The 21,495-nt window shown below is 35.4% G+C and overlaps 1 protein-coding gene and 1 non-coding gene across 14 annotated transcripts in view; both read right to left on the reverse strand.

Annotated features, from left to right (window-relative positions):
* COP1 (COP1 E3 ubiquitin ligase) overlaps positions 1 to 21,495 on the reverse strand; it is a 200,745-nt gene that overhangs the window by 8,370 nt on the left and 170,880 nt on the right. The gene's annotated exons all lie outside the window — the stretch shown is intronic.
* LOC146400144 (small Cajal body-specific RNA 3) lies at positions 17,454 to 17,589 on the reverse strand. Its single transcript, XR_014816971.1, has one exon.

Consider the following 21,495-nt stretch of genomic DNA (forward strand, 5'->3'; position numbering starts at 1 on the left):
CTCAATGGGTTGTTTTGACTCGCTAAATAAAATAAAAATGTCAGCCAGTAATTCTCATTATTTTCTCCTTCTTTCTTGAAAATTGCCAGTTTTACTGCAAAGCCCTCCTCAAGGTTAAGATAATAATGCATGTACTATTTTCTTTTTAAGATAAAGAGTTTAAGAAAAGACAATGGAAAAATTAGCAGCAATTCTTTTATAAAAATAGAAGACATGTACATAAACGTATATAAACTTGCTTATTACAAAGTCTGAGATATTAATTACACTTAAACTGAAACAAAACCAGCAACCACTGGAATCATCTTCTCTTTGCTAGCCTGCCTGTAAAAGTACCATTATAGCTACTACATTAAAATCCTGAGCAAGGTGAGAATTAGTAATTATTCACTTAGTTTACAATTGGAGGATTTATTCTTAGAAATAGTCATACTTGATTTTAAATGTGAAGTAATTTTATTAGATACATAAATATGTAATTTTAAAACCCTTCTATTTCTGGCTGTGATGGAATAAATAGAATAAATTTGCTTTCCTACCTTAAGCAACTAGAAAACTGAACAAAATATGTAAGACAGTACTGGATAACAGGCAGTACAGGACTGTGATCACTACAAGAAGAGAAATAAAGAAGGTCAGTCCTATAATAACCCTCGCTTTCTGCTTGGAGGAAATTTCTGGACTACACAGCAAAGAGGGAAGGTCTAAATAGAGCACAGAGGCTCTCAACAGACTGCAGCAGACTCACTAAGGTGAGGTGACAGAGGTGTAAGTACAGGGTGTAGGGCAGCTGGAATGTGTAGGGCAGAGTACCTCAGAGGAGCAAGTGACCCTAGAGTTCCAGGAATACGTGTAAAGGGTCCCCTCGATTGTAAGTCAGAGTAACAAACTGCATGCTCATGGGTAAAATTACACAAAGTCAGGAAAATAACCATGAAAAGGGAAAGTACAACCAACTGTTGAGAATCTATAACATTATCAAATGCGAGAGTACACACAAGATTAGATGTTTTAATTTTGATCAACCAGAGAGAAGAGACCTCACTGAACATTCAGGGCATTTAGAAGAGTTACATAAGGGTCATGCCTTAACACTAGGGCTAAACAAGCCTTAAAGTAAATACTTCTCTAGACCAGGGAATCAGCAGACTACAGCCTATGGATGAAATACAGCCCCTTGCCTGTATTTTGTATTTCAGTTTTAGCATGGTCATTTATTTACAGCTGGCCCTCTGGTTCCACATCCATGGATTTAACCAAATGTTTTTCTTCTTTTTCTTTTTTCTTTTTTTTGGGTCTTTTTGTCTTATTAGGGCCACACCTGCAGCATATGGAGATTCCCAGGCTAGGGGTACAATCAGAGCTATGGCTGCCAGCCTAAGCCACAGCAACGCCTGATCCAAGCCGTGTCTGTGACCTACACCACAGCTCATGGCATGCTGGATCCTTAACCCACTGAGCGAGGCCAGGGATCAAACCTGCAACCTCACAGTTCCTAGTCGGATTCATTTCTGCTGCGCCACAATGGGAACTCCCCTAACCAAATGTTTTTAGATTAAAATTATTTTGTAAAAAAAAATCCAGACAGTTCCAAAACACAAAACTTGAATTTATTTGCTGGCAATTATTTACATATTTTTTTTTACAACTATGTACATGGCATTTACACTGTATCAGGCATTATAAATACTCTAGAGATGACAAAGTATACAGAAGGATACACTAGGTCACATGTAAATATTATGCGATTTTGTATCAAAGAGCATCCAGGGATTTTGATATGTTGGGAGTCCTAGAACCAATCCCCTGTGAATACTGAGGATTGAATTGTATACATTGTCCATATGTTGCTCTTCTACTACAGTAGCAGAACTGCAACAGAGATCATGTGGCCTGCAAAGCCTAAAATCTTTGCAATGTGGTCCTTTAAGAAAAAGTTTGCTAACTGCTACTTTAAAGTCACCCTATAAAGCTTAGAAAGTCAAAAGAACTAAGTTTATCTCCAAACACTTCACTTTCTATCAAAACAAAGTCAAAACTCTTAAAACAATTCAACAAAATCTAGACATTCAACAATTCACAATGCTTTCAAGGGGCAAAAAGCATGACCTATAACCAGGAGAAAATTCAATGAATAGAAACAGATCTAGAAATGAAAAAGACAATGAAAGTAGCAAATGAGCATTTTTAAAGTATAATTATATTTAAATATTTAAAGGAAACAATGAACTTAATGAGAAAAGAAATGGAAGACATAAGTATAAAAACCAAATGGAATAAAACACCATTAAATTTGACATTACAGAAAAAAAAAAATGAAGCAGAGGGAGAAAAGGCTAAGAAGAAAGGGAAAAAAAAAGGGTTAGTATTTGAGTGAACAATAGGACAATATATACTCTAATAAATGTGTAATTGGAATTCCAAATGAAAAGAGAAGGGGAAGAAAAGGTATATGAAGACATAAGACTAAAATTTTTCCAAATCTGAAAATTATAAACTCACAATCTAAGAAGCTCAACATTGCAGTGGAAAAAAAGCATAACACTATATTAAGGCACATCATAAACTACTAAAAATGAGTAAGAATGAGAAACTCTTGAAAACTGCCAGAGAAAAAAAGGTCACAACACATAAAAATTGAGTAGGGAGATCAGAAGGGGGTGCTCCCACACTCTACAAGGATATTATAGCCTAAAGGAAGAAGGCATACTCCCCCTTCTTGCCTGGCAAGAGTTCAGCCAACGAGACAGTCACAACTTAGCTAAGAAAAAGTCAGAGATTCTGTTTACCAAGCTCTCCAGAGTCCTCTCTATGAAAGAGTTTGCCTCTCTGTCTTTGCTGGGAACTTGCATGTGGCTCTCCATGACTGGAGACCTTGAAATGCAATTCTGTGATCCTGAATAATCTCATTGTTACTGGAGAAATAACCAGCAGTCTACTTGTTTTAGGTCAAAATATTTCAGTAGCCTGTGCAGGGATCCAGGGAAGACCTCCAACAACTCCAAGGCCGGTGAGCAAACAGGTGTGATACCCACATTGAACCCACTGTGGCTCACTGCTTTTCTGCAGACCTTGGGGTTTGAGGGTAAATGTTTCTCCTGGATCTAAGCTTCCACTCTCTTTGTGGTTTTGAAGCTTGCAAGGTTTTATTTGGGACCTATTTTAAGGCTTTGTCCTTTCTGGTTAAGTCCTTGTTCTGTATGCCAGCACTCATCTGGCGCTTTGGCCTAATTACTGAAATCAGGCTGTTCTGACTGAAACTGTGTTAGCTTTCAGTCCATTCCTTTGGAACAGGGGGTTTTTCACTGGGATTGTGCTAGTTAAGCCTTTGGCTTGCCTCCTTAAGAATTAGGCTATTTCATTAGTGTTGTGCAGCTGGTAGCCTGGCTCGTTCAGGACTGAATGGTAATAAGCCTATAGTTTACTTGACCTATTTGAGCTGTTTAGGCTGTTTGAAAATTGTTCTTTGATTCTAGAGAAAAATTTCTGAGAAATGGGACCCCAGTTACCTTCATACTTTGAGGGTCTCCTCCACCCCTATGGGGACTTCGGCTAATTTTGTGTTTAAAAACCAAGTTCCTTCTTTAGGTACATTTCTAACTAAACAGATCAACCTAACCAAAGTATTCTTGGTATTCCAATGGCCATTATAGGTAACTTTTGAAATTCCTAAATTTTCTTTTTAAAAAACCAAATCATCCTGATATTTTTTATTTGTTTTATTTCTGATGGTACTGAAGCTGATTCTGGAAACACTGACCATCTGTCACTATTGAATCAGTTTGCCCTCCTTTTGGGCAAAATCTCCAACTAATACTGGCAAACTATTGGTGTACCTCGCATCAAGATTCAAATAGATGCCTCAAAACTTCTTCCCCAAATTAACCAATATCTCATAAGTAAAGAAGGCATAAAACCCATAATAAATTACAAAGCCCTTGTACTAGTTTCTGTAGTACTCCCATTTTACTGGGGAGAAAACCTAACGGCAGAGGGTTTGTCTACAACCTCCGAGGGATAAACTGTTGTTATTCCTTGACATGGTGTTCCTGACCTCCTAAGTTACTAACACACCCATTCCCACTGGAGGCAAACTCTACTATGACAGATTTATGTAAGGCATTCTTTAGTATTCCAGTTGGTGAAGCTAGCCAGTACCTTTTCGTCTTTACTTGGGAAGAAAAACAACTCACCTGGGCAGTAATGCTTGCTAAAGGTTTTACTAAAAGTCCTTACTTCTCACAAATTCTAAAGACTGACCTAGATGATATAAAGTCTCCTAGAGTTTCTACTTTGTTGCAATATGTGGATGATTTGCTACTTTACTCTTCTTTTCAAGCCTCCTCACAAGACAGCATCCACTTGCTAAAGCTTTTAGCCTTAAAGGGACAAAAGGCTGTCAAAGGAAAACTGCAGTTTGCCCAAACAAAGGTTCAATATTTAGAGTATCTAATACTAGAACAAGGACTACACCTAGATCCAGAAGGCTTCATGGTGTCCTAAGTTTACCAAAACCCAAAGTTCAAGCTAGTTGGTTACTGCAAAAAACTAGATTCCAAATTTCATATGGCAAAATATCTGTATATTTTATTTTATTTTTTTGTCTTTTTTGCCATTTCTTGGGCTGCTCCCAAGGCATATGGAGGTTCCCAGGCTAGGGGTCTAATCGGAGCTGTAGCTGCCACCCTACGCCAGAGCCACAGCAACGTGGGATCCAAGCTGCATCTGCGACCTACACCCCTACACCACAGCTCACGGCAACGCTGGATCGTTCACCCATTGAGCAAGGGCAGGGATCGAACCTGCAACCTCATGGTTCCTAGTCGGATTCGTTAACCACTGAGCCATGACGGGAACTCCAATATCTGTATATTTTAACTAAACAACAACCCTGAACCAATTTTATGGGAAGAACCAGATGACACAGACTTTAAGGCCTTAAAGGAGAGTTTGATGAACCTACCTACCTCCTTGGGCATCCCAATTATCAGAGTCCTCTTTTCTCTTTTGTTTATGAAAAGGAAGGAAATGCCCTTAGGGTACTTTCAACCACAGGGACCACCATCAACCCAAAGGATATTATAGCCAGTAACTGGACCCTGTGGCACAGGAGAAACTCTTTACTTCACAGCCATTATGGTCACTGAGAAAAATCATCATGGGATCTCCTTTAACTGCATAAGTTATGCCTATGGAAGTTTCCACACTAGGGGTTGATTTGGAGCTGCAGCTGCTGGCCTACGCTACAGTCACAGAAACGTCAGATCTTAGCCACATCTGTGACCTATATCACAGCTTGTGGCCAGATCCTTAACCCACTGAGCGAGGCCAGGGATCGAATCTGCATTCTTATGGATACTTGTTGGGTTCTTAGCCCGCTGAACCACAATGGGAACTCTAAGGTCTTGAAAGGAACCAGCAGCAGTGAAACTCGTCATAAGTCACTTCTCCAAATGATAACTTAGAAACATTGGCTAGAGAAGCCCAACAACTGACCTCAGAAAAGGAAAAAAACTCGAATTTCAATAGTTAATTGGTTTGATAAAAATAGAAAGCTCTGGTTTAGACGAGTAATAATCCACGCCTACTGAAGACTCCGAGCCACTATACATGCATTATACTACTGGTTTACTGATAAAATCATAACATTCATGAATCAATACTGATGGGGAAAACATTAATAAGGCCACAAAAAGTGCCTACCTCATTTGTCCCACTTGCCTAAAATACAACTCAGGGAAGCCTGTTCATATTTCTCACAAACATTTCAAACCACCTAATGCCACTTGAGGTCTGGCAGATGGATTTCATGTAATTTCCTCTGTCTTATGGATATAAATATGTTTTAGTCATGGTCTGTATATTTTCACACTGGACTGAAATCTTTTCTTGTAGACAGGCTATTGCCTCTTTTGTGGCTTGGAAAAGTTATCCCTACCTGGGGAACTCCTCTTGGACTTCATAATGATTAAGGAACCCATGATACTGGTCAGGCACTTCGAAAGTCTGCACTGTTTGGCCAGTTTTACAACACTTTGCTATACTTACCACCCTTAATCCTCTGGTTTAGTCAAATGCACTAACGGCATTACTAAGACTTTACCTAAAAAATTCGTAAAGGCCTTCTAAATTCTTTAGCCCAAAGCTTTGCCATTGGTCCTTCTAAGTCTTAGATCCATCACTTTTGGAACTCATAAACTCTTACCCTTTGAGAAGTCATAGGATATTCGTGCTTCTTTACCCATAATTGATAAAAGGAGAGAACCATCAATGTTGCAAATGCCTAACTGCTTTTATTTTAAATAATCTTTTTTCTTTTTTTTTTTAAGTAGGGTAATCTTTTCACAGTGTGCTCTCAGGAGATAAGATTTTCAGCATCACATTTTGAAAGCTAGAGATTTCATCTATTGGCAAAAATATCCCCCCAAAAAGACTCTCTTCAACCTTGTTGGAAAGACCCCTATCAGGTACAGCTAACCAACCCTTGTGCTTCCAAACTCCAGTGAACAGACTCTTGAGTCACATGATATACCTAAAAAGAGTACCAAACCCTGACTGGACCTGTACATTGTCTGGTGACCTGAAAGTGAAGATTTCCCAGAACTAAAACAGATGATATCTAGTGAAACAGCTTTTCCAAAATACCTGGACTAGGCTTGCTGGAAATTTGTCTGTACAACTTTAGATGATGACCTAATGCTTCAGATGATTTCCAATGTCTATGATCTTAATAACATATAGTATTGATTGATTGATTGGCTATGCCCATGGCATATGGAAGTTCAAAGGCCAGGGACTGAATTTGTGTCATAGCAGTGACCATGCTGAATCCTTAATCCACTGCACCACAGGGGAACTCCAACATATAGTCTTTAGATAATAAAAAGTGCCCGAGAGTTCTCCCTCCTCTTTCTCCTTATTACTCAAATATGACTTCAATAGATTTCCAATTTATACACTTTGCCTCAGATGTGAGACACTACAGCCAGGAAAGACCTTTTCTGGCATTGAGGGGATAAAAGCACTGAAACCGAAAAACTTGACTCATGATTTTCAATCCTTTCAGAGAAAGATCTTGATCAAAAGGGGGAAATGTAAAACACTTAACTAGAAACCTCATTTAAAATGGAGTCAGGAGACCAGAAGAGGGAACTCTCACACCCTAAAAAAACAGCAGAGCTCAGCAGGAAGAAGAGAGACACCCTATTCTTGCCTGCAAGAGCTCAGCCAATGAGAGAGAGTCATAACTCAGCCAATAAAAGGACTTGGACACTTTGTTTACCAGAGTCCTTCATAACTCCTTTTCCCATCTATAAAAGGGTTCTCTTCTCCATTTTCTGGGGACTTGCATGTGATTTGCCATAGTTTCAGGCTCTAAAATTCAACTGTTTGATGATCCTAAATAAAAACATTTTTGCTGGAGAAATAACTGGCAATCTGTTTTATGTCAACAATTACAACTGAGGAACAAGATCATCAATTTGTCATCAGAAGCAATGCAAGCCAATAAGATAATTCTATTAAAGATGATAAAAGAAAAAAAAAGTCAATCTACAAATATTATTCAAAAATAAAGGTATTTTTAGACAAACAAACTGAAATAGCATCAGATATGCACTTTAAGAATTGTTAAAGGAAGTTCTTATTCCACATGAAAACTCGGACCTAAACAAAACAATGAAGACTAGCAGAAATGATCAATATGTGGGTAAATGTAAAAGACACTTGTTTTCTTGTTTTTTAATTTTCTTAACACGTAATTGCCTATTTAAAGCATAAATAATAACAATGGATTATGTTATTATAAACAGAGGTAACATATATGACAGCAAAAGTACACAGGATAGAACGAGAAAATAGAAGTACATTGGAAGGTTCTTTCATAATACATAAAGTGGTATAATCTGATGATAGACTGTAATAAGTTAAACATGAATATTATAAACCTTAGAGAAACTACTGGAAAAGTACGAGTACAGCTAATCAGCTATGAAAAGAGATAATAAAAAAAGAAAATGATGAATATGCAGGCAAAGAACAGACAATAAATAGCAAAATGGTACATAAATACCTAACCAGAATGACAACTAAATGTAAATGGTCTAAATACTATAATTAAAAGGCAGAGATTATAAGACTTGATAAAAGAGAAGAGTAAGTCTACGCTATCCATAAGAAATAATTTTAAATTAAAAAAAAAGATTTTTTAAAAAAGAGAAAAAGATATACCATGCAAACATTAATCATCAGGAAGTTGGGATGGCTCTACTAATAGCAGAGAAAATGGACTTCAGGACAAGGAATATGATCAAGAATAAGAGGAATGCTTTATAATTAAAGATCAACTTTAAAAATCCTAAATGCATATACACCTAAAACAGAGCTTCAAAATACTCAAAGTGAAAACTGATAGAACTGAATTAGAAGAGATAATGCCACACTTGTGTCTGCAGATTTCAACACTCTACTACCAACAATTCAAAAAATAAGTAGATAGAAAATAAAAAAAGATAAATTAATATTTACATCAAATCTGAAATGGCAAAAGTATGCATTTTTTCAAGTGCCTGTACACCATTTACCAAGACACAATATTTGCCAGACCATTAAAAAAAACTTAGTATATTTAAAAGCATTAAACTATACAAGTTTAGTCTCTGACTAAACAGACCTAAAGTAGAAATCAATAACAAAAGACACCTAGAAAAAAAATCTCCAAATATTTGGAATTTTAAAATACACTCTAAGTAACCCAGGGCTAAAATAAATCAAAGGGAAATGAGAAACAATATTGAACTAAAAAATATTGAAAACACAACATATTAAAACTTGTGTAATACAGCTGTAACAGTTCCTAGATAGAAAACTATATCTCTTAATGTTTATATTAGTAAAGCATAATGTTTGACATTAATGATGTAGTAACTTGCAGATTAAGAAGCGAGGGAAAAAGCAAACCACACACAAGAAAAATATAAATAATGGCAGTAATAAAAAGCAGAAACCAATAAAATAAAAAGGCAAAAACCGATAAAAATTGTTAAAATCAAAAGCTAGATCTTAAGATAAAATTGATTAAGCTCTACAAAAAGAGAGAGTAATGCAGGTTAACAATATCAGGAATGAAAGAATATCACTAGACATTCTTCAGATATTAAAAAAGATAAAGAATAAATAGAAACAACTTTTACCAATAACACTGCAATATAATGAAATAAATAAATTCTGTGAAGATGCAATTCTCAAATAAGATAGAAGAAAGAAAAAGTCAGGAAACAGAGGAGGAAGGAATACCTCCAAATTCAGTTTATGAGTTAACCAAAGCAAAAGACAGTATAAAAAAAGTATAGACCAATTACTTTTATAAACAGATGTGTAAACTCTTAACAAAATACTGGTAAACAGAATCCAACCACATATAAAAAGAATAATGTATCATGCTCAAGTGGTTTTTACCCAGATATTCTACTAGATTAACCTTTTTTTTTAAAGACAATGAACGTAACTAACATTTTTAGCAGAACATAAGAAAAATATCATGTAATTACAATTGATATGGAAAATGCATTTGATAGAATGCAATACGTATTCATAAGAAAAACTCTGGAAACTAAGACTAGAAAGGAGTTTCCTCAAGGGATAAGGAATACCTATGAATAACTTCTGGTTAGCATCACACTTAATGGTGAAATGCTGCACTCTTTTTGTCATGCTAACTGGAAGTTGTTCGCAAGTATTCCTTACCTTACAGTCTGGGAGTAAGGGGAAGATGCTTGTTTTCACCACTTCTATCTCACAGAGTTTGAGAGGTCTTAACCCAATCCAATAGTCACAGAAAAGAAAAAATATACAGATCAGAAAGAAGTAAAACTGTCTTTATTTGTAAATGACAGGGCTGCCTATGTAGAAAATCTTTTAAAATCTTCAAAACAGCTGCTAGAACTAATACATGGATCTAGTAAGGCTGTCAGACACAAGGTTGTTATATCAGAATCAATTTATTTCTATAAACTAGCAATGAATACTTAGCAAATGAAAAATACCACTTATAATAACATAAAGAACATAAAATGCTTAGAGACAAACATTAAATATAGGTAAGACTTACAGCTGAAAATTACTAAACAATACTGACAGATATTAAGGGATACCTAAATAAACTGACAGACCAAACACTCCCATAAAATAAGGATGGTTTTATATGTAAGCCTTGGTTCCCATCATGATAAACAACCTTTTTCTTTTAACCTGAAGAAACCAGACCTACTAATAAACAAAATCAGAGTACACCACTTTCTTACCTAAGATTCTTTTTTCCAAATGTTAAGCATTATGTTAAACTAACTTCTTCTTTTCTCAGAATGAATAAATTTGTAGAAAATACGGAAATAAAAGATATTATATTAGTAAATCAAATATTTAAAAAGTGGAAAAGTTCCTATAAGAAGTTGATCTAGAAGCAGAAAACATGAATCATCCTATAGGCACTAAAAGAAAAAAAAAAAAATCAACTGTCAAAAATTTTTTCTACCTCAGGCTCACATGATTTTACCTACAAGTTCAATCAAACATTCCAGAAAGGAGTAATTCCAATCTTACACAAATTTTTCCTTAGGGAAGAAAAAAAAAAAGGAGTACTCCTTAATTTGTATGAAGTTACTGTAACTATGAAATCAAAACTGACAAGGACAATGCAAGAAAGAAAAATTACAGCCAATGTTGTTCATGAAAATAGATGGAAAAATCCTAAACAAAAGAGTAGCAAGTCAATTTTAACAATATGTGAGGATAATACATCTTGAACAAGTTGGGCTTATTCCAACAATGAATGATTGGTTTAACAGCAGAAAAAAAAATGACCAATTATACACCAATATTTAAATGAGAAACATTGTATCATCTTCAATAGGTACAAAAGAAAGCAATAATACATTTTAGTGCTCATTTATGATGAGAAATCTTCACAAGCTGACAAGAGAAGAAGAAACTTCCTTGTAAGGGTATCTATAAAAATTCTAAAGCAAAAACCATATTTAATAGTGACATATTCAAAAGTTTTCCCTTTGGTGGGTAACAAGCATACCAGATATCAACACTTCTATTCAACACTACACTAAAGGTCCTGGCCATTGGACTAAGTCAAATGAATAAAAGGTATCAAGGTACAAAAACTGGAAAGGGAGATAAAAATTTCATCATTTATGGATATTATTATGTACCAAAAATATCCGAAGAATGTATGTAGAAAGGTATAATTAAAATTGATAAGAGAGTTTAGCAAGGTTGCTAGATTTAAAAATGGGAACAATAATGTACCATTCTTCAGGGACTGTTATGATACCTTTTTTCTCTCTTAAAATAAAAAAAAAAACTGGTCTGCTTGAATAGGTAGAATATACATGTGGTAAAAAGCCAAACAGTACAACAAAGAATAGAGGCAAAGTGAGTATCTCCCATCGTCCTGTTCTGAGTCCCTGGAGAAATTATTACGATTAGATGTGAAATCTTTCCAGATAAACTAGCATCATTAGTGTGAAATTCAATTGCATGATAAGACTTTCTCAAGATGTAAGGAATCTTGCATTTTCTATCTGCTGATTTGTTTCCCTCCTTATCTTATTTGAGTTTAGGGTATCAAACAATTCTACTCCCAATTTGGGCTCTCCATCCTTGTTAAGTGGCAAGACATGTTTTATATTCAATGCTAAGCCACTTGATCACCTAAGAGAGGTCTTTAGGCATCTCTTACCAAAAAAAAAAAAAAAAAAAAGCAGCTCCACAGCTCCACAGAATTAATTTCTGTATTGGCCTGCAGAATGAAATGGGCCTAGAATCTGTATCCCTAAAATCAAATGAACAAAATACGTAGATATGCTATACTATATAGAAAGCTAAAATAGCAGTGTGGAATAAACACAGTCGTAGTCAGAAACACATGCGTTCAAAGTTCTGACACTTTTAAACTATGTCATCCTAGACAAGTTATCTCAATCTCAGTCTTCTCAACTGTAAAATAAAGCTGAGTTAACAAAAAACCAGGTAATAGAGCCAAGTGGGGTGGGGCGGAGATGGGCCAGGGAAGAGGAGGGGAGGGAAGGGGAGGGGAAGAGAAGAAAACTGAGTTAAGTGAGTTGCTGTTATGATCAAATGAGACACATACATAAGTATCTGGCATATAGTGTGCACTTATAAGTGATTGTTTTAAGTGAGGAAAAGTCTTTTTTAAGAAAGATAGTCAAAACTGTCAAAAATCATGAGGAGATGAAAAGATTGTTTAATAATAAAAGGTTATTAGATTTGGGCATTAGATGGTATTGGCAACTCTACCTAATGGTCAAAAGTGCAGCATAAAAAGGCCTTTGCACAAGTCCTTGGAGCTAACTCAGCCTTTAGAACCTAGCTTTAATAGACACCTCTGGAAAAAACTTTCCCTGATCTCCAAAGTGATAAGGTGACTTATCAAACTGCTTCCAGAAAGAGAATAAATGTCCATTATTTCAGCACTTTTTAGGATATGATAGTGGCTTCACCATAAAGTTTATCAATTTCATGTCACTTACAGTCATCTACCATTATTCATCCATTTATCACCATTAAGGTAGATACTACTTGTCAGGCATTGTGCTGGGTACTAGAGTCCTGAAGATGAGTAAGATATGATGCCTGATCTTGATATTATACACAAGGAGAAATGGGACTTTTAAACAGAAAACTACTATGTATATTATTTGTATAAGAAATAGAGAGTTCAAAGGGTAACTGAGGAAGTAAGAAGGAAAGAGGGAAAAATAAGAAAGGTTTTATAGATAAGGCCCCAAATTAAACATGAAAGAGGAACAACTGAAATTTCTCAAGAGAAAAGATAGAGGATATTTTAGGCAAAGGGACAAGGTCATAGGAATGCCATGAGTTTGAAAAAAGTGGTGTTTTGGGATGATGAGAAATTGTGAATCATCTTTTGTAGTAGTTGATGAGATAAGAACAATAGGTTGGGGCGAACATGCAAACTAACTCTCTCATACCAGAGGAAGGATTTTATTTATGGATAACAAGGAGTCAGTGGCAAGGAAAAGGCAGGATTAGCTTTTCTCTTACTATTCTACTTCCTCAGTGATGTCTCAAGTCCTTACTCTCCCCCAGACACTAGGGTCATCCTTAATTCTCTCTCTTAACAAAACTCTCCAATTAACATGTATTAAGTTCAGCAACTGAATTCCTTGGAAGAAGTTTAAATAAATAAATAAATAAATAAATTTAAGTTGTGTACTAGTACGTGAGAGATAACCATACTCTCAAAATAGTTCAAAAGATTTTTTCAATTGAATATATTGAAATACCTTTGAGTAAACATGTTTGCAGTATGTAAAATCAACTTTAACAACTGTAAAAGGAAACTGAATACAGAAAAAATACTGATTAAATTATTTAATCACCTATCTAAACTGAACTTTGAATTTCCAATATCCTATTACAACGCACTCTATACACTGCTATGAAAATATTCTCATGTGATATCTCATCTCCCTGTAGAGTAGGCTTTAGGAGCTTACTAACATCTATAGAAGAAAGCCCAAATTTCTTTTTTTGGTATGGCATTCCATACTATATAGTCTGGTACTTCACCAGCCTCATTCCCCAACAGAGTTTCTATCCCACCTTCTTAAGGATACTACTCTTTTTAAAAGTTTCCTACATATCTATTGGAGTTTCCCTCATCTACTTCTTTGTTCACACTTTCCTCCAGCCTGAGGGCAGTGTTAGCAAAAAACAGTATGGGTTTTGGAGTTACAAAGACCTGGATTCAAATTCCAACTTTACTACTCATTTAGTTGTACTGTCTTGAGCAAATCAGTTAGCCTCTCTGAACCTCAATTTCACTTCTAAGCAGACAGAAAAAGTTTGTAATTTAAAAGATTTACAATGATGATTTTAAATTAAGATAACACTTTGTATGTAATGCGTAGTTGGTATAACCAGATGCTGGTTTATTGTCTTCTGTCCAGGCATATCCCTTCTCTGTCTTAAGCCTTCTGAAACCCTTTTTGTATTTATGAAGCCCAGCACAAAGCCAACATCATCATAAAATCTTCTATAATCCTACCAATTAGAAGTAATCATTGCCCTCTAAAGCCAGTATTTTCAGGAGTAGTTCTTTTACAGAGATTTCTTTCATTCAGGCTTACACCATAGCTATTTGTTGATAAATATTTATGTTTTACTAGGTTGTAAACCACCTAAATGCAGATAACATATTTCATATACTGCAAAATGCATATCCAAACAATGAAAAACAAGTACAGTTATTTAGCTATGTCGATTAATTAATAAAATATTGAAGATCACAGCAACATTTATTATTTACTGATTAATCATTTACCTTGAGTTTCCTACCTATCTCAATACTTTCTAAACATTTTCTAATTTTATTACACAAAATTATGTAGAAGAGAGCATTATTCTGATTTTGTAGAGGAGGAAACTGAGGCACAAAAAAGTTAGTAACTTGCCCAAAGCCTCAAAGCTAATATTTAGAGGTGAAAGGAAGGAAATCTGGCAACCTGACTCCAGCAATCTTACTCAGAACGCTACCAGAAACTGGAAATGACGTACGCCGCCACCTATCCCTAGATGTATAAAAGCACAACCTTGCCAAATACGGATCTCAAAAATTCCAGAAACATCTCCCCCCCAAACAACTTTACCGTCTGTGTTATAGAACTAAGGAAGGAAAGTTCCTTGAAGATTTTCCTGGAGAGAAAAACGTCTGAACATTTGATCTTTAAAACCGAGTCTCCCTGTCATTATTACCATTATGACAGGGCAAATGTGAAGTACACTGAAATACTATTCACATGTGTCCTCTAAAAGCAAGAGCTGCAGTTGAGATAGTCAGCAAAAATTAATGTAAGCGGTCTGTCTTCAACAGCTTGTCCTACAAGCACTGAATTTTCTTCTTAAAGTGGTCACTAAGTTACATCCGTTTAAGCCCTTCGGATAAGCACTTGATATGATGAAAAATGTCAACCACTATGTACAACATACAGCATCTGCAAATACAGTTCCCTAGAGGACTCAGAACAGTGGGAAAGACGGCTAAATTTAATATTCTTCCTTAAAGATGTGTGTGTATATATATATATTTATATAGACAAATATAGAGATAAATAAATATATATCTAGATATATATGAAGACAGCAGTATATAAAAACTTGAGATAACTAGGCTTCAAACATAACAACTACATCATATCTGTTACATCACAATCTACATTATAGCTGTAACTGTTAATTCCTTAATATTCTCACCACAGAAGCTCTTGTCTTATTTGGTGTTCTCTTTTTTATGAACAGAGATACTTTGTTTTCTCATTGCCAAAAAAAAGGTGTTAATTCATTTGTTTGTTTTTTTGTCTTTTCTAGGGCCACACCCGCAGCATTTGGAGGTTCCCAGGCTAGGGGTCTAATCGGAGCTGTAGCCACCGGCCTACACCACAGCCACAGCAACACGGGATCCGAGCCGTGTCTGCGATCTACACCACAGCTCACGGCAACGCCAGATCCTTAACCCACTGAGCAAGGCCAGGGATCAAACCTGCAACCTCATGGTTCCTAGTCGGATTGGCTAACTACTGAGCCACGAAGGGAACTCCAAAAAAGTGTTAATTTGAATATGACTTCAGGAGCACTGCAAACAAGAGACCATACATACTTCAGGATCTTTTTATACCAAGGTTATAAACATAAAAATAAAAGCAGGTGCTTTTGCCTCATTTTTTTCTTTCTTTGAGGTGGGGTGACAGAGCGGTGACATTTGTATTCAAAATGCATACTGAAAATTAAAATGGCTTTTCTCGTCAAACAGGAGTTCGTGAACTGTGTGTACAACAGAATCTGATTTTCATGCAGGATCTTAGAGCCACAAAACACTTTCAAATGCATTTGCCCTTTCAGCTTTTCTGCTTATGCATAACCTATAGCTGCCTATGAACATCCTCTTCCTCTCCCTTGAGAGGAAATGCAAATATAATATGTAGAGATTCTTAGGAGGTTTTCCTCCATCAATTTTCAGTTAAGTGATACCATTCAATAGTCCAATTTCCCCACTTCTTTATATTTCCTTCAAAACCATCCCAAAGCCTTTATATACTTCCCTATGATATCTTTTGATTTAAATACAAAGAGAGGAAATACTCAAAGTGTTAACATTTTGTTGTTTAATCGTACTGAGTTGTAGTTGATTTCCTGACAGGCAGAACCATTTATCACGTTTCTTTTGTTTTGGACCTTGGAGTTATACCTATTTTACTTTTGTTTGATTCATCAAGCGCATCCCCCAGTTTGCCTGGAGTGGTCATTTACCTTCATATAGACTCACATCTATGCTGCACATGGGCAGCATGTGAAAGCTACACAGAGATATTCAAACACCGGTTCAGGATCTCCAATTATTTTTAAATAAGTGATCTTTCTTTTGGCATATGGTTTTTCAAAAATAACTTAACAAAAATATATGTAAATATGCCTAAGAAAGAATGAATACAAAACCATAATCTATCAATAAAGGGTCTTGCTCTTAATAAAATATAACAGTCTGCACCCCCTACATTCTGTAAAGGATCTAAGGCTGAATAAATCAGTTGAACTGTTTTCAAGACAGACAATAAATAAAATCTGTGACCTTAGAATCTAAGGTTCTCATTTTACTACTGTCTCATTTTCTCACTTTACTATTTTACAGAGATAGTAAAACAAACAGACAAACCAAAATTCTATCATCATCACATAACTCTTTGTTGAGAACTATAGGCCAGTTGCTGTGTTAAGGAGTATAAAATTATTTCACTTAATCCATATACCAATCTACTGAGGAAGTATCCTCAATTTACAAAGGAATACTTCTAAGATTACCCGGTTAAACATAAATCCTCTCTTTCTTCCCCACTGGTATCCTTGCTTGGGATGATATTGAATCCCTTTCTGATCTCGAACTATAAGGACTATTATGGATAGAAAGATATAGTCATGATCTATGATTAGTAGAATAATAGGTCATTATTTTAATAAAATATATTACCTTCATCACATTTCAACTTTTTTGATTCATTAAAACAAATACTTGCTCTTAGAACTAACTTACCTAAAAGGAGGAGATGGATTATTACACTGCTCATCAAAAGAACTTCTAGATTTGCTGGCCTTTACTGATTGACCTGGATTAGTTAAGCCAATGTGGTGCCTCAGAAAAATACTATTTCTGTGTTGATTCTACTTCCTGGTTGTAGTTTCCTTAATTAAACAAATAGACAAATAATATCTATTTTAAAAAATTATAATATACCTAAATAACTAGTTAAGATGGATAGAAGTAACCTCACTTGGCAGCCTATTAATAATCTGCAGAGAGAGCAAACAAAACGTCAAGGAAAGCAGTATTTGGAGTGTGGGTTTTAAAAGCTGTATGGAGGGGAACGATCAGACTTAGTCAGCTGTCCTAAGCCAGACAGAGACCTCCATGTTAATGTAGGATCACTGCAATTTGTAGACAAAAGGCATTTTTTGTCTACATGATGGGTTCTTGCAGGTTCCATTTTTGCTGTGCTTCATTATTAAGAAGTCTTTGTTATCATCTTTTCTATGCCAACTTCCTGATTGCATCAAATCCTCATTTTAATATACTTTAATGCATTCAAATAACCTACAGGAAAAATACATGATTCAGAGAATAGAAAAAGAATGATTAAAAAGGCACACTTAGCATACAAAGTCAAAGTGATCTTTACTTAGAGAGAAAACGTTGTAATAAATATGTACAAGAGAAAGAGGATGGAAACAAGCAAAAATATCACAACATTTTCACCTTCCTTCTAAATGCTTTCCAAAGTCTTCTCTCTTCTTATCAACTTACTTTTCCTTACCACACCAGACAACTGCCCTCACGTGTCAATACCTTTAGACCCTGGAAGCCTCTAGACCCCTGGAGGCTCTCTGGAATGGAGCTTGAGAACAATGTACTTGCAATGGCATACCTGACAGGGAAAAAAGACTCTAAATTGATGACTGATACTGCTAAAATATAGAGGAGAGCCTCTGAGCATGGAATCGTGCATTTCTATGGGTGCTATTTGTAAAATTCCTCCAGAGTACTCTGGCAAAGCTGTTCCAAGAGTTCTGTACTATTTTAGGGATACTCCGTAACATAGTAGAAACAGTAATTAATTTAAGACACGGAGATGTGGACCTGCATTTTGGTTCTGCCACAGTATTGTCCAACCTTCTTAAGAACTCAATTTTCTTCAAATATAAAATAGATTATCTTAAATACTCCATAGAAATCTTGTGACAACTCAAAGAAAACACAATAAAGTACCTAACCAAAAGAGAACTGGCATGTTTTAGGCACCATATAAGTGGCATTTATTCTTACTAAAACACTGTCACCTAAATTTCTTTACAATTAACAGGCAGTTTCTCAAGTATGACAGTACTACGGTATCTTTCATCAATGTAATTATGATCTTATAAAATTGATAAAAAAACATAATATAGGTGCTACAGATTAAGACAAATTTTTTTATCTTAACTATAACTCTTTCCTAGAAAACCAAGTACCTTTTTATAACACCAGTTGCTGGCATTGATATTTTTTGCTAAAACTCAAAGTAGAAACAAGAAATAAAACTAAGGTAATACTAACGAAGTACAACCTTAGAGAAAAATATACTGAATGGCAGGCAGCTGGTAATAGCGCATCTAGAGGTGCATTGGTACCTGTGAGAAACCAGAAACCAAGGAGATGAAATGGTTAAGAGGGGGACAGAAAAGTCAGAATTGGGTTGGGACACGGTGAGAAAATGTAGATAAATGGGAGAGAGAAGACAAGGAAATACCGATATGCAAGGAACAACATACGCACAAGTTCAGAGGTAAAAATAGGAAGAGTATGGGGCAATGAAGAAATTTCTTAATGGATGTGTTGTGCTAAAAAACAGAAATTAGGCTGGACAAGCAGCATTATTCTAGGTTCTTAAAAATCTTGAACACATGTAAGAGTTTAGTTACGATGCCTAAGATCAAACACATGAAGAAAGAGAAATCATTAAAGGAAGAAAGAAGAGTAACAATTAAAACTCATGTCTAGGATTATTCTATACTTATTTTAAAGGCTGAGTTTCCAATTAATTACTACTGAATTTGAAATCTGAGCTAACTTTGAATCAGTTCTTCTACTGTATTTTTTTTTTTTTCTATAATGGGAGTTGGATTTTTTAAGGATCATATTTATTGGTTTGTTATTTTGTTTACTTATTTTTGGCTACACCCGTGGTATGCAGAAGTTCCCGGGCCAGGGACTGAACTTGCACCACAGCAGTGACAATGTTGGATCCATTACCTGCGTGCCACTAGGGAACTCCTAATGATCATATTTAATAGTGAGGACAAAATATAATTTTTTAATTAGATAAAGGTATCTGAAGTGGAAAAGATAAAATAATTGATAAACTGAGATAATATATTTATCAAACTTTCCCCTAATTTTTAATGATGCCCAAATATATAAATTGGAGTTACATGTAAATACTGAGTCTGAAAAAAAACTTTTCTGGGTCAATTAAAGGTAATAAGCAACGTTTAACTCTGTATGAATTCCTCTGTGTAATGATTAAGGACATGTGGTAGCAGTGTACAAAGGCAGACTGAAATAGTAAAAGGCCTTACATAAAGGGATTAAAAGTAGTCCATGGGGGCAAGGGTAAAGGAAGAAATAAGAATGAGAAGATGAAATGTATGAATAAATGAAAAGAAAGAGGCAAATACTGCAGATATTTGAAAGAAAGTATTAATGTTTGACGAATAATTAGAAAAGAGATTAGATAAAATTTATTTTGTTAATTCAACAAATATTTACGAAGCAAATACAAACAGAAGAAAAGCTCAAAAACTGCACTTTACTACATATGAATTCTATGAGCCATGGGTTAAAAATGGAGGTTTTGGAGCTTCTGGGCTGGGGAATACATGAGGTGAGGAGAAGGTGGCTTGCTCAGAGAGGGCATGGATGCCCCAGGCCTTACCGCCCCACCAAAACCTTTCCCTACACATCTTTCCCAATTGGCTGTTCCTGAATTGGATCCTTTATAATTGGTAAACATTTGGTCAGATTAGGCTATTAAAAGTAGGATGTGCTGCCTTCTGAGAGATCTTTGACTCCAGCTTTAAAATCCTGATTTACCAAAAGTACTCTAAGAATGTTCTAGTCTTAATTCCTGCCATTGAGGAGATAACAAGAACCCCAGCCTGTTATCCAATACCCAATGCTTCCCCTGCAGTTGATTTTTATAGCTTCCAAAGTGACCAACTTCAAAGGAACCTTGGAAAGCCTCCTTTTGTGGCTCCTGGAAGGGTTTGAGACAGTGCCTAATTACTCCTGTGAAATGAAGAACAGGTCTGTGGCTGCCATTGTTAAAAATACTTTATAAACAGCCTCCCCCGCCCCCCCCCCCCCCCGCCGTTCCCAAATGGAAACACTGCTGGATCTCTACAAATTTTCACAGGTGAGATCAAGACTGAATGTCTAGGAAATGGAAATCTTCATTTCTTCTGCGTAATTCTAGGCTTTTAAATAAAACAAAAGAGAATCATGCATCCCATAAAGAAAAAACCACACAAAAAAGTGGAGCTTCTTGTGTCTCACCCTTGAACTCTGGTTTAAGAAGTTCTGGGTTTGGAAATTTGCTTTTGAAAATACATATCCTAAGTAATTAGTAATTCTTTAGTAGATGACTGGTAGACCACTTTGAAAATCACTAGTATCGATATTGGAAACTGTCTATAAATGCTGAATTCAAGAAAAAGGAGAAATCTGCATTTTTCTACTTTTAATTGGGCTGTGAGAGGGAAGTAGAGGAAAGATTTGCTTGTTTGTTTGAATTTACTGTGTGCCTATTTACCAGATTCCATGCAAGGTCAAGACAATACAAAGATAAATAGGACAAGACTTTTTAACTTATGAAAACTCCTGAGTTTTAATGAGAATGATTATACATGTAAAGCCTAATTATAATGCTTTTACAAATTATATAAATTTATTTGGTTAAAAAATATTATAGTCAGTGCTGGTATCTGAATTATGTAAGCAGCTCACAGAAATTTAGTAGTAAAGTTAACTTCACAAATGGAAATGTATGAGAATTTAAAATAAATAAAATGAAACAATATTGGGTTGATACCTACATTAATGTAGTTAACATATACTAGTAATTGTCCTATTACTATATACTAGTCATTGTCTTATTCTTCCCTTTTCTTTCATTCTCCTATTCCCGTATTTTAAAATAGTCCATAAAAGTGTAAATTACATAAAACCAGCACAACATCATAGAATGCAGTTTTGAACTTTGCCTGCTTTTTCAAGTGACATTATACCTCCAAAGGATTCAAGTAAATGTGAGGTAAGGAGCAGGTTAACACAATGAAAATTAATTCAGAAAATGTTGC

Source organism: Sus scrofa, chromosome 9 (genome assembly GCF_054392235.1).
Source record: "Sus scrofa isolate SSC_HxYL_T2T_F1_AM1 chromosome 9, Sscrofa_HxYL_maternal_Yorkshire_Landrace_v2.0, whole genome shotgun sequence".
NCBI classification, from domain to species: domain Eukaryota; kingdom Metazoa; phylum Chordata; class Mammalia; order Artiodactyla; family Suidae; genus Sus; species Sus scrofa.